Source organism: Hipposideros armiger, unplaced genomic scaffold (genome assembly GCF_001890085.2).
Source record: "Hipposideros armiger isolate ML-2016 unplaced genomic scaffold, ASM189008v1 scaffold_26, whole genome shotgun sequence".
NCBI classification, from domain to species: domain Eukaryota; kingdom Metazoa; phylum Chordata; class Mammalia; order Chiroptera; family Hipposideridae; genus Hipposideros; species Hipposideros armiger.
In genome coordinates, this window is record NW_017731376.1 from 3,069,198 (window position 1) to 3,082,724 (window position 13,527).

Here is a 13,527-nt window from a genome sequence, read left to right on the forward strand (position 1 = left end):
CCTCATATGTGGGATCCGAACCGGGCCCCTCTGGGTTCCCAAGCCAGCTCTTAATCAATGTGCCACTCGGTCGGCCCTATTCTTTTTTCATATATCCAGTTTCTGAAGGCTGTTTCTTCTTGGTCAGAGAAAATTTTCTATGTACTGGGGGTGGACTTAGCTGAAAAATGGAGCAATGGCAGGATCTGTCTTTTACTTATTTACCAAGTACTTCTAAAAATCTGATTTCATTTAGTAGAAGCATGGCATTACTTAATCTGTGCATTACTTAATTGGGTAAACACCAAGGGGGAACACCTGTCCTTTTTTTCCAATAAAAATTTTACATCTGGTATTTGTATCTTGATAAATTATAGTTTGCCCTTTATAGCTAACTCCTGTGTCTGTGCCCCGCCCAGTTTCTTTCCCTTAGCACCATTGCAGTTTCTTTCACATATGAATCATAGAAATGCCAGACACATGTCAACAACATTCTCTCAGAAAAACAGGAAAATGTTTTAAAATCTTGTAGGAAATGCCATGATACTTGATATTCATTGATAGAGGTGGCCTATGAAATAGCCTGAGTACTGTTTCTGCAGGTGGCTATTAAGTGCTAACAGTTATTCCTACAAAAATGAATTGTCTTGTTACTTCTGGTTCCTGCAGCCATATCATATTGTGTAGTATAAGTTTTGCTTTGTTTTGTTTTTTGATGATGCCCAGCCAGTTTATTCTGGTAAAAAACACTGTTGAATGAGGAAAGGATAATGACTTCAGAGTTCATATTCTCCATAACTGTGTGAGATAGTGGGAAAATCTCTCAGCCTTTCTGACCCTCAGTGTCCTGTGCAATGGGCAATAACATCCACCTTGCAAGGTGGTGTTGAGGATTGGAGGTGATGTGAATAAAGCCTAACACACTGCGGGCAATCTTAATGTTGTGTGGGTGGTGATGATTAGTAACAGCTGTGAGGACAGCAAACACATAACCCAGGAAAATTAGGTGCTTTGTGCTCTAACATGGAAATTTTATCTGAAAAGATATGCTGACCAGCACCCATAAACATGTCTCCCAATCACCTCCCTTCTATCAATGTCTGCTCACACCTAAAAGCATTCACAGCTGTCTCCTTGCCATTAATGTCTAGCTCTCTTACCAACCTGCCAGTAGGGTCTCCTGCCATCAAGCTGTATCCTCTCAGGATCTAAGGATCCAATAAATAAGCATTTCTTTCCTTTGTTCATTCCTGCTCCACATCCTATTGTCAGCATGGCCTCCCTCCTTCTCCATGCCTATTGAGGCTTCCTAATCATGACAAGAAGTTTTGCTGCATGCTCCAGACAGACGGAGTTTGTCGCAGGTCTTTCTTTTCTGAGCCTCCCTGCTCCCCGCCCCCAGAATACTTACTTAGTGGAGGCCATTTATTCACTCATAAAGCTTGTTGTTAGTCAACTTAAGCAAGCTCTTGAACTTAGGGGACCTTGACTTCTATTTCTTGCACTACATACAGTGTCCTATCACATATAACTGTTTAATAAATCATTGAATTTATTAATTTGACTCAATCCCAGAAACTAAAAGGTATCTGGCATCTCAAATCCATAAAGCTATAATAGATTTCTGGGCAACTTTAAAATAAGGAGGATGTTCATTTGCCCAGGACAGGTTCAGTTTTATCTGAAGTAAGAATATGGATTTATTAGGTATCTCTGGAAGTTCTTTCTAGGTGGGTGGCTCTGACCTATGATTTTGCTATCCGGGCAATCTGGATTGTTTGTGGATTAGCTGGGATTGATCTTTTATAGCAGTCACCAGTCTTGGCATCTACCACAGCCATGTTGAGTCCATCATCTCTAATGTTCAACGTTAACGACATTAGCCCAGGTGACATGTTATTAGGAAAGTGTGCCTTTTTTGCAATGGAAAAGAATATGAGCGATTCCAGACCCAAATAGAATATAGTGGTGGATTATTTCGTATTTGTGTTCCTGTCATTCTCCTCACTCCTCTCCACTAATACAGCTTCATGCTTGACTGTCTTCTAAGCCCCTTCTATTGCTGTCACCTGTGACACTGCCAACACATTTTGCTGAAGGGGAAGCTTATTAACATTAAGTTACTAACTTAATGTAGGTTATTTGTAGGACACTCATTGAGAGCCTTGAGTCTGAGTGAGTCCAGAAGGCAATGGAATATTCCATGTGCCCCCCCCACACACACACACACATGACTTCTGCTGCCCCCAGGGTCTGTTTCTCCTATAAGGGATTGAGAGCTGCCTGGCAGAGGCCGGCTGAAATCAGAGAAATCCTGATTTGAGCTGTTTCAGAAAAGTGACCCAGTATTTCAGGAAAGATGAGGACAGAATTAAATATGAGTAAAAGGCTTGGAGTCGCTCCCGTTCTCCTCCATAATGGGAGTTCACTGGTGTGACTGTTATTTTTGTGACTATCACTTTATCTGCATTTTGACTAACACTTGGAACACTACCTCTGGGCAACTTAAATGACAGCTTGTTTTCCAGGATGAAGTAAACTGGCAGACATTTCCATTGTTCATCAAATCTGGTGTAAATGATTTGCCTGAGCTAGATATTTTTGGGCCCTGGGTGTGCTCCTGAAGAAATAACTGCTGCTTCTCCAAGTAGAAAGTGGTCAAGGAGAGAGCTAATTGATACGTCAAGTTTTTATTTTCTGTCACTGTGTGAAAAGCTAGCCTCCATGGGTTGGGAAGGACCAGCAGTCAGCTCTGCTGGATTTTTAATACTTCCCAGATTTTGCGCTATTACCGTATTTTTTCCAACAGGGCTCTATCATAACAATCCATTCTTTTCCCTGCACTCCTGGCCCCTCACGATGTTTTATTATGCCCATGCTGAAAGAAAAGGTGTCTGTGCATACTGTATCTCCTCATTTGGCTCCAGGGATTTCCCTTTGATTTGGAAAGAATAATCTTTCAAATTCCGCTATAAAATACACAGGAGAGAGAGAAAAAAATAGATTAAGTTCCAGGAATGTGCACGGGTGTTGACATTTCATTCACATACTGGCCTGAAGGTAAATTTTCTTTAGTATTGCTCAAGTGAATGATCAATTACCACTAAGTGTGAGTTATCAGCAGTGTGGTTCACCATTGATTTATACAGCATGGTTTAACTTCTGTCTCCATCCTCCGAGATATTAAAACATAGCTAATATTCAGCAGGTACCTCCAAGACACCAGGAGCAACTCCACAGCCCCCCCTCATCGCTGTCTCCCTGGTTCTGCCTGGAATATTTATGGTGAGCGGCCAGCTATCTTGTCTTTGGCAGACAGCCTGCTTTCCTGTAGTGTGGAATTGCCTTCATTCGCATTTGCAGCGGCTCACTCAAGTGTCACTAAAGGAAGAGGAGGTGGAGCCTAAAGGGCTTTAAAAAGGGGAGTCATTCTACTTTTCAAAAAGAGAAACTGTGTTTGGGGAGGAATTATATCTCCATATTTCTTCTTTCAGCTTGATCAACCGTCGTGATTGGAACTTTCCATCAATTCTTTTCTCTCTCTCTCTCTCTTTCTCTCTCTCTGTACCCTTTGCCCGTTGCTCTGCCTATCACAGTGAAGTTAGCTGCAAGCCTCCAGAGTGCCTGTTAAACAGTGGCGAAATTTGTCAGAAGGGTGTCAGGTATTTCTTACCGGCTTCAAAAAACGTAGATAAACCTTTCCCAGCGTGTCCCTTTCAGAAAGGCTGCATTTGGGCACCGTTTCGAGTTGAAGCAGGAGGAGTTGGAGGGCAAGAGCAAAAGAGCAGAAGAAAAGATGCCCCAGGGCTGCAGGCCAAGCTGGGTGAGCACTACTGGGGTCAGACAAACCCACCTTGCCTGGGCTATGCCCAAGCAAAGCCAACTTATTTTCTATTGAAAGCTCAAGCCCATCAAGATCATGCTGCTCTTCCTTGTCACCCTGTTGCCTGAAGTTTTTACGTTTGGTTTTGTTAGTAGTCTGTCAGTACTGCCTCGCCAGAACTGTCCTGAAGGCCCTCCCTCTGGAAATGGGGACTCTACTTGTTTGGGTAAGTAATCCCTTTAAAAGGAATTCACATCTTTCAGGGACCTGCCCTCAGATACCTGCTCAGCCCATCTTGTAAAGCTGGGTATTTTTTCTCTGATTTGTCTTTGGGTGTGTATATTTGCTTAATTTTTGCTTTCTAATGTTTGTGTGGTTTTCTACTGGCTCTTAAGAGCTAATCTGCTACCGGCTAAAAATTTTCAGTTCTCAGACTGTTTTTCCACGTGTGAGTGAATGTGTTTCATTTTAAACTAGCTGAACGTTTCATGTCAACCTCTGTCTTTATTCTGGCATGAGGGGTAACTAAATACCTAATTGATCAGCCTTTTATTGGAAACTGGGGAAACAGATGGTGCTTTTTTTGCTTTGAAACTTACTCTCAGGCATAAAGCAAAAAAAAAAAAAAAGAATCCCTCCTCCGATAACTTTGTGAAAGAACTCAGAAACTGTTACAAAATCAGTGAAAAATGAGATGGGAATTGGGAACAAATGTGATTCTATGGTGAAAGCCAAGCTAAATTCACATTAAACTTCCTCCCTTTCCTCCCCACTCCTGCCATTTCGGAAGCTCTGACACAGCGCCAGTGTTCAGTAACAGGTGCATTGTAACTATGAGAACTGCTAAGAACCGACACTGTGTCACACGCCTCTCCCATATTAAATGAGGTTTTAATCAAGAAGTGAGAATTTTACTGGACGCAAAATAACAATCCTGCTTAAGGATTTTGCCTGAAAAACGTACCTATCCCTCTCTCTCTCACTGTTGTTGATTCATTTTCTTTAGTCCTTGGGTGGGTCAAACAAGGCAGCCATTTCACATCATTACAGAGCATGAGCTGCCCTGACATTCCATCTTGTCATTTTTGGCCTTTTGAGAAGAGATCTGGCTCCCCCAAAGAGGGAAACTGAGGGAAACACAGTTAAGTTTCCAGAAGAGAAGCCTCTGGAAGACGACACAAGATAGTGGGATTAAAGAGAGCTGTTCTGAGCCAAACTGCTGAGTTGGGCTCGCGCCCTGGCTTGCTCATGGAGGAAGTAACGAGTGAAGAAGTCAGGTGCTCTTGCTCAGAATCTCAGGGCTCTGACTCCAGGCTGTACTCCTTGTAACAGGTGAGCAGAACTCCCGGGTGTTGGAAGAAAGGACTAAATTCTAATGATCTCTATGACGCCAGCACCCGGAACATTTCCGCTTTCATGTTATGTACTCAGTCAAGTCTTGCTGAATGAAGGAGGAGTCTTTCCCTTGACTGGCTGATCACATAGTCCTAGAGAATAGCAACAAAAAGGGGTGACAAAAGTCTATAGAACGACCTCACGAACCTGTTACTCAGCTGTTGGAGGCAGAAGTAAAAGCTTTTGGACACAGTTCTGTCCAATGGACTGGAGCCTCTCTGGGGTGGGAGAATTGTCCCAAGAGCAGATGGCAAGGGACCAGAGTCAGGCACTGACATTTACATGGGTCGTGAGCAGGACATGGTGGGAGCCAGTCAAGAAGCAGGACCCAAGAGAGGGAAAAGAAACCCCACAGAAATGAACTTTTACACATGGCTCTAGAAAGTCTCAGACAACACCCCGACTCCTGCTAGCAAGCCAACCTGGGCTTCTGCTCCTCGCTGCCCCTGCCAGTGGCTCAGAAGCGCCTTCATGAGACCGCTTGCACCAAATAAACCTGAAGCCCAGGACAGAGACAATGAGTTAAGGGGACTGTGTCACAGAGTGGGAGGAACACAGGTTTTAGAAGCAAAGCCTCGTCTTTTCAAATCCATGCTACCTCCTTAATACTTGAGTTATATTAAAGTATTGCAGGAAAATAATAATACCCCCCTTTGAGGGTTGTTGGGATCCCATGAGATACCAGGTGAAATGCGCCTAGCACGGAAGCTAGCAGGCTGTGCTCAATGAATGCCTTCTTGGCTCCATGTTTTGGTCAAATCTCTTAGATCACATCACACCCTGAGAGTCCTTATTTGAACAGTGCAGTGACATGGCATAAATCCCACGTGGTGTGGAATGTCTGGATGCCACTTTGTGACTCTGCCTCTTTGCTCCCTCATCCTTGCAAGTCACTGGTTTAAATCCTCTGCTTTATACTCCACGTCTCACATTAGCTGATGATTGCCTGGGTCACACCCTGTGCCCTCTGCATTTTAGAGGATAGTGTTTCTCCTTTCTAAATAGCTATGGTGCCATCATCTATTCTCTCTCCCTCCCCCCCTCCACAATTAAATTTTACTTGCCTTATTTCTTCCCCTTGGCATGGAGACAGACCACCTTTGGCCAGCCTGACCCAGCAGAAAGAATGCTTTGTGGTCTGACAAGATTTCAGGTAACTTTATGCAAGGTTGTCACTCATGTGACTGCTACCCAGATAAACCAAGTGATACCAACACAGAACTGGGGTTTCTTTTTATTTCTCCCTCCTCCGCCCCTTCTGCTTTTTTTTTTTTTTTAATCAACTGAGTAGTCTATTAGCCTCTATTTGAGCTATAGAAGGTGAGGAGAGTGAGGAAGAAAACTGCTGTAAGTGGCTTCTGAACTTTCAAGCCTATTTGCCCTGGAGGAGAAACATCAGTTGAAAAAAGAAGCTGTTCCTGTTTGCTGTCTGTACCTGTATTATTTATATGAACTTTCTTGGTAAATAAAGGGCAAGGAAGAAGTACAGGCCCAGCCTTAGGGAGCTGGCTGCAGGAGGGAACCTGGGGCACTAAGTTAGCCAACTGGGAGATCACTTTTAGCAGTAAACAGTGAAATCACTGATTTCAGCACTGGCTAAGGCTTGGTCAGCTTCCCAGTCATGTGCAAACCAGAGTAATTTCATGATCAAAATATCTTTTGTTTTTTCAGCCAGGGTTATGAAAAAGGTTTTGTTTTATTTTTCTAATTTCAAATAAATTATAGAAATAATCTTTTATGCATACCATGTAAATGAAACCGTCCCCCAAGTACCCAGGGGTTTGCGGTCTTTGAGGGGTAGTAGTGTTGACGGGTAAGGAGCTTAAATTTTGGAGACAGACCTGGGTTCAAATCCCGGTTTTGCTGCCTGTGAATTTGTGTCTCATTTTCCTCCCTGTATAATAAAAATAATTACCCCCTCCCCCTAGGATTGTTGTCAGGACTGTGTTAATGTGTTTGTTTTCAATGTTGGCTGCACATTAGAATCACCAATGTCAAGGTTACCGCCCAGTCCATCTGAGTCAGAATCTCTTCTGGGGGTGGAATTCAGGCAGCACTTTCTTTGTTACTTTTCCTTGGTGATTGTAATGGGCATAATGGGGAGTCGGGTTTAAGATCACTAAATTAATGCAGGTCAAGTGCATAAAACAGAGCCTGGCATGTAATAAGCATTCAGCAAGTCTTAGCGGCTATTAACATTTTTATCATTGTTGAATTAGTTTTATTGGTGGTAATGGTATAAGTATTTTCTAAATGTGGCTTGGTTTCTTCTACAATAATTGATTTTTTTTTTTTTTACACATGGAAAATGCCACATTGAAAAACCTGATGAGTTTTACAACATTAAAATTTGTAGTCAAGATACTTTCAACATTCATGGCTTGTATTCTTGTAATCAGAAGAAATGTTTGTTAAAAATACAAAAACATATCAAACTGATTTGAGTAAGTGCCCTTGTGAAACTGTAGTTCCAGTGTTTGTCTTTCTGTGACATCAACTGATAAAAAATTCCACTGACTACAAATTAAATCTGCTCATCAGATTTCTTACCAGTAATAATTTTATTTTAACAACAGTAGCAAGAAACAAGGCACTTGAAAGTGATAGTGATTATTTAAATTTCATGTGTATTTTTTCTTACATTTGGAACCAATTTCTCTAAGATTTTTAAAGTTGTTGAGGGCATATAAAGGAATTATAAAATAATTCTTTAGATAAATTTACATTTTTGTGCTAGTTGGTGGTTGTTCAAATATATGACATTCAATTTAGTAGTTGGAAGGTGAGAATTCTTTGCTTATGTTCAGAGCACAGCAAACAATTGATTGTTTACCATCAAAAGTAAATGAACTAGTAATTTGGCTCAAAATTTGCCTTCATGAAAACCCATTTGAAAGAATTTCTTGTTCAGCGTGCATGGTTTTTTTCTTTTTTACATCAGTACTCGCCAAACTCCATTCCATGTATAAAACAAAATTTAAATGTGGGCATATGCTCTCAATATGTGTGTTTATTTATCAGTTACTTACATGCTACATATACTATTATGAACATTATACAACACATAATATTTCTAATATTTTCTTTCCACACAATAGTGAACCTTCTTACAGTCTATAAGTGATACACATCGTGCTTGGAAGAGACTGTTCTAGAGACGTAATATAATGATGGAATAAATTCTTTATCTTTTTTGGCTATTCACTCAACTCCTTTCACTTAGGCATGAAGAGATAACCAAAAGGACTACTTTTTTTTTTTTCAAGTTAAGGGAGGTTATTCATAATGGATGACTTTTCTCAGAATGTATAATGGAAGAAATAAAAAGGCAGTAGGACTGTGCTGAGATTCTTCCATAAGGACCAGAAAGCCAGACCATATCCTAAGGATGGGCTGGAGTTTCAGAAATTCCAAAACTTTATGGGCTGGAGGGTCACTATATCTTAGGATTTTAAATAAAAATGGCCTGTACTTCCATTCTATGTTCTGAGGAAACCCAGTGTGTGTCTCCTAAGACAGAGGATTCCTGGGCATGAGAATGGTAATGTGGAAGGGAAGGCTCTGTGTCTCTGTTTGTCCTTCCACGAAATTATTGACCTCTACTGTGTTCTTCACTTTCCTTATGTGCTGTCCCCTTCCCACACTCCACCACCTGATGCCAGATACCACCCTCCTTCACTTCTCAAAAGAGCCAGTGCTGTGAACTGTGATGGGACAGACTTTAACTAAAGCATGGGGCAAAAGAAAAGTCTTGGCCACATCCCGATCTAACACATCAAATAACTAATAATATTTTTCATTCTTGTTATTAAAAGTTAAGTGATTGTTCTCTGTGGAAAAGCTTACCAGCTATCTCTCTCGGGTGCTAGCCTTCTGCCATCTTGGCTGTCCTCGGCTAGGTTGACCTTACACCTAGCCTGCTTTTCTGGACCTCCTTGATCTATTTCAGACGACCCACATCTTCATGCAGAACATTTCAAATTTCCTACTCCTCCAATTCTGCTTTCCTGATCATATCCTGGGCCTCTTTATTTATTTATTTATTTATTTATTTATTTATTTATTTATTTTTTATTTTCCCTTTTTTAAGTTAAAAAAACTAAAATGCCACTAATAGCATACTGAAGTGTTTTAATAAACAAAACAGTTGTTTCTCAGAAGAAAAATTGGGGGCACAGGTTTTAAAATATTTTTTTCTTTTTTTCTCTCCAAAATGGGAGATATTTAATTTTGAGATAGAAGTGAAGCTTCTTGGAGGCAGGTCCCAGGTGGTGGGAATACTACCTGGAGGGAAGACGTTTTTCCTAGACTCTCAAGCTAGGAAGGAATTCCAGGGTTGGGGAGGGGCTTTCATTGGCCTCTTGGACACAAGTCAGAAATGAGGCAAGACACTGGCATCAAAAGAGACTGCAGAGGTCTGGTCTTGGCCAGTGATTGTAAGGTGTTCTATGCGTATTCTTTCTTGTTATCCCTTATCCTTAAAGAGAGTCTTATTAAAAATTAGAGATTGATCTTACTTGTGCTGAGGAAAATGAGAAGAAGGCCAGTCCCATGTTTCAGGTGAAATGGTACAATGAGTGGCAGGTAGGAGGGACCATCTTTAGAAACAATGTGAATTCACAGTGGTATGGCCAGAGATGGAGAAAGTCAGCTGAGGGGCACCAGTGGGTAAGTATGAGGGAGGCACAATATTCCCCAGTCAGTAGTCAACTATTTGGGGTATCAGATAGTTTGGATTGTGAATCAATTACTGCATCTCCTCTCTTATTTTTGTCATTGACTTATAGATTTCATTGTATTGGGTTGTCGGAAAAGTCATGATGTATTTTTTTCTAGGTTTTTCGTTGCAAAAATGCATCATGGCTTTTCCGACAACCCAATAGTAATTTATTTAGATTAATTTATATGTTGTCTCTTAATCCAGATAGTTAAAAAACCAAACATTAGACCTCAGGTGAAAGGCAGAAATTCTTTACCTGGAAAACAAGCCTTCTAAAATTTGTTCAACATTCTTAACCCTTTAGTCACTTTGGTTATAGTGGAGAAAGCTAGAAGAAACCAGTAACTTTCCAATATGTGTAAATTGCCTCATCTAAGATATTTCAGCAACTATTTTAATGGGGTAGTTTTTGTAAACTTGTTTTGAGCATAAAAATTAGAGACTCAGTTACTAACCTTAACAGCTGTAAGCTACTGCATTGGAGAGCTTTTTCAGAATGCCCAGGTCAGTTTTAAAGAATGTACTTTCTTTCAAAAAATTCCTAAATATTTAAATATTTTTCAAAAAATTTTCAAATTCTGTGAAGTGGTTTAATGTTTAGCTTAGTTTTAGTTATTACTCTACATTTGAGAAATCCTATAGCTAAGGAACAATCCTACAGTTAGTTTTATTATTTTATAGTTTCTAATGTTAGAATTAGAATTAACTTTAAGAAGAAACCAGTGACAACGACAACAAAAACCTTGATCATTGTAATGTAATTGTCCCCATTGTCTATTTCCTCCTTGCCCTCAGGTAAATAATTTCATCCAGAATGATACTACTACTCACCATGAAGGAAGTATTACCTGGATATTAGGTGAACCAAGAATGTAGATTCATTTTGTAGAGATTCTTTATTAACAATAATGCTAATAACTAATGGCTTTGCACAAAACCATTCCAATCCCATCCCCAGTTGTCCCATTTGCTGGAGCCCACAACAAGAAGATGACTGAGATTCATGCCTCAAAGGATAAGGAATGTTTTTGTCGGGTGTAGAAGAAGACAAAAATTACTTTAAACAGAAGGTATCTTTACACTTCTTGAAAGATCTCACTATAGCTGAAAACAGATTTTTTATTTTATTTTATATGGCCAACGTTACTAACCTTTGAGGGCAATTGTGGAATAATGCATGTAAAAATGTCTTTCTTTAGGAGTTCTTTTCCTTAACATCATCATTCAAAGCTTGCCTTTGATGCTGGAAATTAGTTAATGTATAGAAACTTCAGTCATTTTAGCCAAATACAAGGCAGGAACTTCTGCTCTCATCGCCTTTTGACCTTCTTTCTAAGCCTGGAGTTTGAACTGGTGTGTGTTTCTGTTTTCACTTATGACCTTGATTTTCTGATTCTCCCAAGCTTGGCCAACCATGCTAATGTCTCCCAGTGTCTGGGTTTCCCAAGTATTTCCCAGGATACTTAGTACACTGGAATTTGTGTGAGTGTGAAAGCGTTTGAGAACCAGCATACTCCAGTGACAGTGATTCATGGTATCCACTGATTTATTTAGAAAACCCCCTCTCAGTGACAGCATAGAAAAGGCCTTTCAGAGAAAAGCACTACCTTCTTCTTTCATTCAGAACAGCCTGTCAGGATGCTACAGATCAGTTTTGTGTGTACTAAGTGAATTTCATCATGAGGTGGGTTTTTTTGTGTGGGTAGAGGGTTGCTAGGATACAGATAGCCCTAACATCATGGCAGCTGCCTTGTTCTTCAGCACATGGTGTGTCAGTTGAGAAACAGTGTTTTATTTCATTCACTTCAACACTCATCTGGTTAAAATTTCAAAAGCTTGAAGCAGAATCTTTCTTCTTCCATAGACAGATCAAAGATAGAAGATCAATCAAACTCAACACTGTCATAATATATGGCTGTTGATACCAATCCCATATATTCTGAGCCCTTGCCTTATCAGGTTTAAAAACATGCCCAGAGGTGGAATCTACCAGGGATCTTCTGATGTTTTTCTGCCTTTCTCTGAAGTATACAATTATTGTTTACTATAGAATTTTCAATAGAAAGGAATTTAATCTCTCCTTGGTGTGCAGGGAAATTGCAAAGGTTGCTGTCATAAATGTTAATTTACCTAGTATGTGGAAATGTATATCTTTTATATTCCGGCAACATTGTTGAGAATTTTCAAAACTCTAAGTGGATCAAAAGGCTTATGTTTTGAAAACAAATCTGAGAAATCGGCTGCAACTTTTATATTTCTTGGTTATTCTAATGAATCATGGTAAATATTTTTTTGTAAGGGGGGCAAAGGTATATGAGAAAAATGTCCGTCTAGAATCTCAATGCATTTAAAAAGCACCCAACAATGTTCAAGAGAGGATGATAGGTGACTGTTCTTCAGTGTTGACATATCCTGGAACAGAAAGCTGACGAGAAGCGCACTGTACATGGATGTCCTTCCTTAATATAAGCTATGTTGATGCACATGAAATGACCTGGTTTTATTACTTCCAGCAGACAGGATGAAATGCCATTTTTTAAACAAAGGATACACTTTAAACTGTGTGAATTGTGGTTGGTGCTTGATGTAAAGGGACTGATCTTGTCACAGGAAAAAGCGGAGCAGTTCTGGACAGGTGATTCTAGTGTGACACTTGCTTGTTGCCTTCCTTTTGCAGGAAAGAGTTCTCTCACCCTTAGTTGATGCACTGTTTGCCCAGCAGGTCGTGTGAGGCCTCAGCTTTTGAAGTTAATAAGGTTCAATTAAATAGCTGATGTGAGCTGCTAGCATTTACCTCATAGGATTGTTTTGAAGGCTAAATCAATTAATTCACATAAGGTGCTTAGAATCTTGCCTGACATAGTGAGCTCCTAGTAAATATTAGCTGTGACTCTCTACCAAATACCGTAACCTGAGACATTAGGGATACCTTTGCTTTGTGTAATTTTTCTAACCCTATTTTTCAAATGTTCTGTGATGTTTAGAGAAATCTAAAGTTGGCTTCTTGGGGTGAGCCAAGTCCTAACAGTCATCTTACCAGGGGGTTCTCTGTAATTTGTTATTATCCTTGAAAATAAAGTATGGCACAGAATCTCCAATTAATTACTTTTCCTAAGTAATTATTCTTACTATTTGTAACATTTTCCCTCAACATTCCAAGAAAATTATATGAAGTATTTTCTCTCAATATTTCTATAGTTCTACTTACAGCTGGGGTGCTGAATTTAGCACTGATCAGTGTGGGATTAATGAGAACAATGGAAACATCTAGACTCCAACAATTCTTAATTTCTTTTGTTTTTGTCTATTTGTCTAGGAACACTTGGAATGTAGTATCTACAGGCAAATATTTATTTGTTTAGCCTTTCTATTTGAAGAACATTATTGTGAAGGTAGGAAAAGGAGAAAATAATTGTGTTAGTTACAAATGAGACCTGTATCAAATTTTGTACCTCTAATACATTTTTACATATTTAATCACTTGACTAATTTTTTAGACTTCCTTCAGAGAGTTGAGCTTTTAATGTCACTTGGGGGAGGGTTGTTTGTTTTAGGTTATTGTTTTATTTTCTTTAGCAGAGCTCAGAATGACACATTCTTTATTTGGTAT

At 39.8% G+C, this 13,527-nt stretch overlaps 2 long non-coding RNA genes across 2 annotated transcripts in view; both read left to right on the forward strand.

Annotated features, from left to right (window-relative positions):
• Positions 1 to 5,098, forward strand: part of LOC109379466 (uncharacterized) — a 17,109-nt gene extending 12,011 nt beyond the window's left edge. The window contains exons 2-3 of the long non-coding RNA XR_002123209.1: positions 3,188 to 4,028; positions 4,853 to 5,098. This is a non-coding gene — a long non-coding RNA (uncharacterized LOC109379466). The remainder of the gene's footprint in view (positions 1 to 3,187; positions 4,029 to 4,852) is intronic.
• Positions 5,099 to 9,272: 4,174 nt separating this feature from the next.
• LOC109379467 (uncharacterized) lies at positions 9,273 to 13,220 on the forward strand. The gene is made up of 3 exons (XR_002123210.1): positions 9,273 to 9,865; positions 10,713 to 10,776; positions 10,876 to 13,220. It is a non-coding gene; the product is annotated as an uncharacterized LOC109379467 (long non-coding RNA).
• The last annotated feature ends 307 nt before the right edge of the window (positions 13,221 to 13,527 follow it).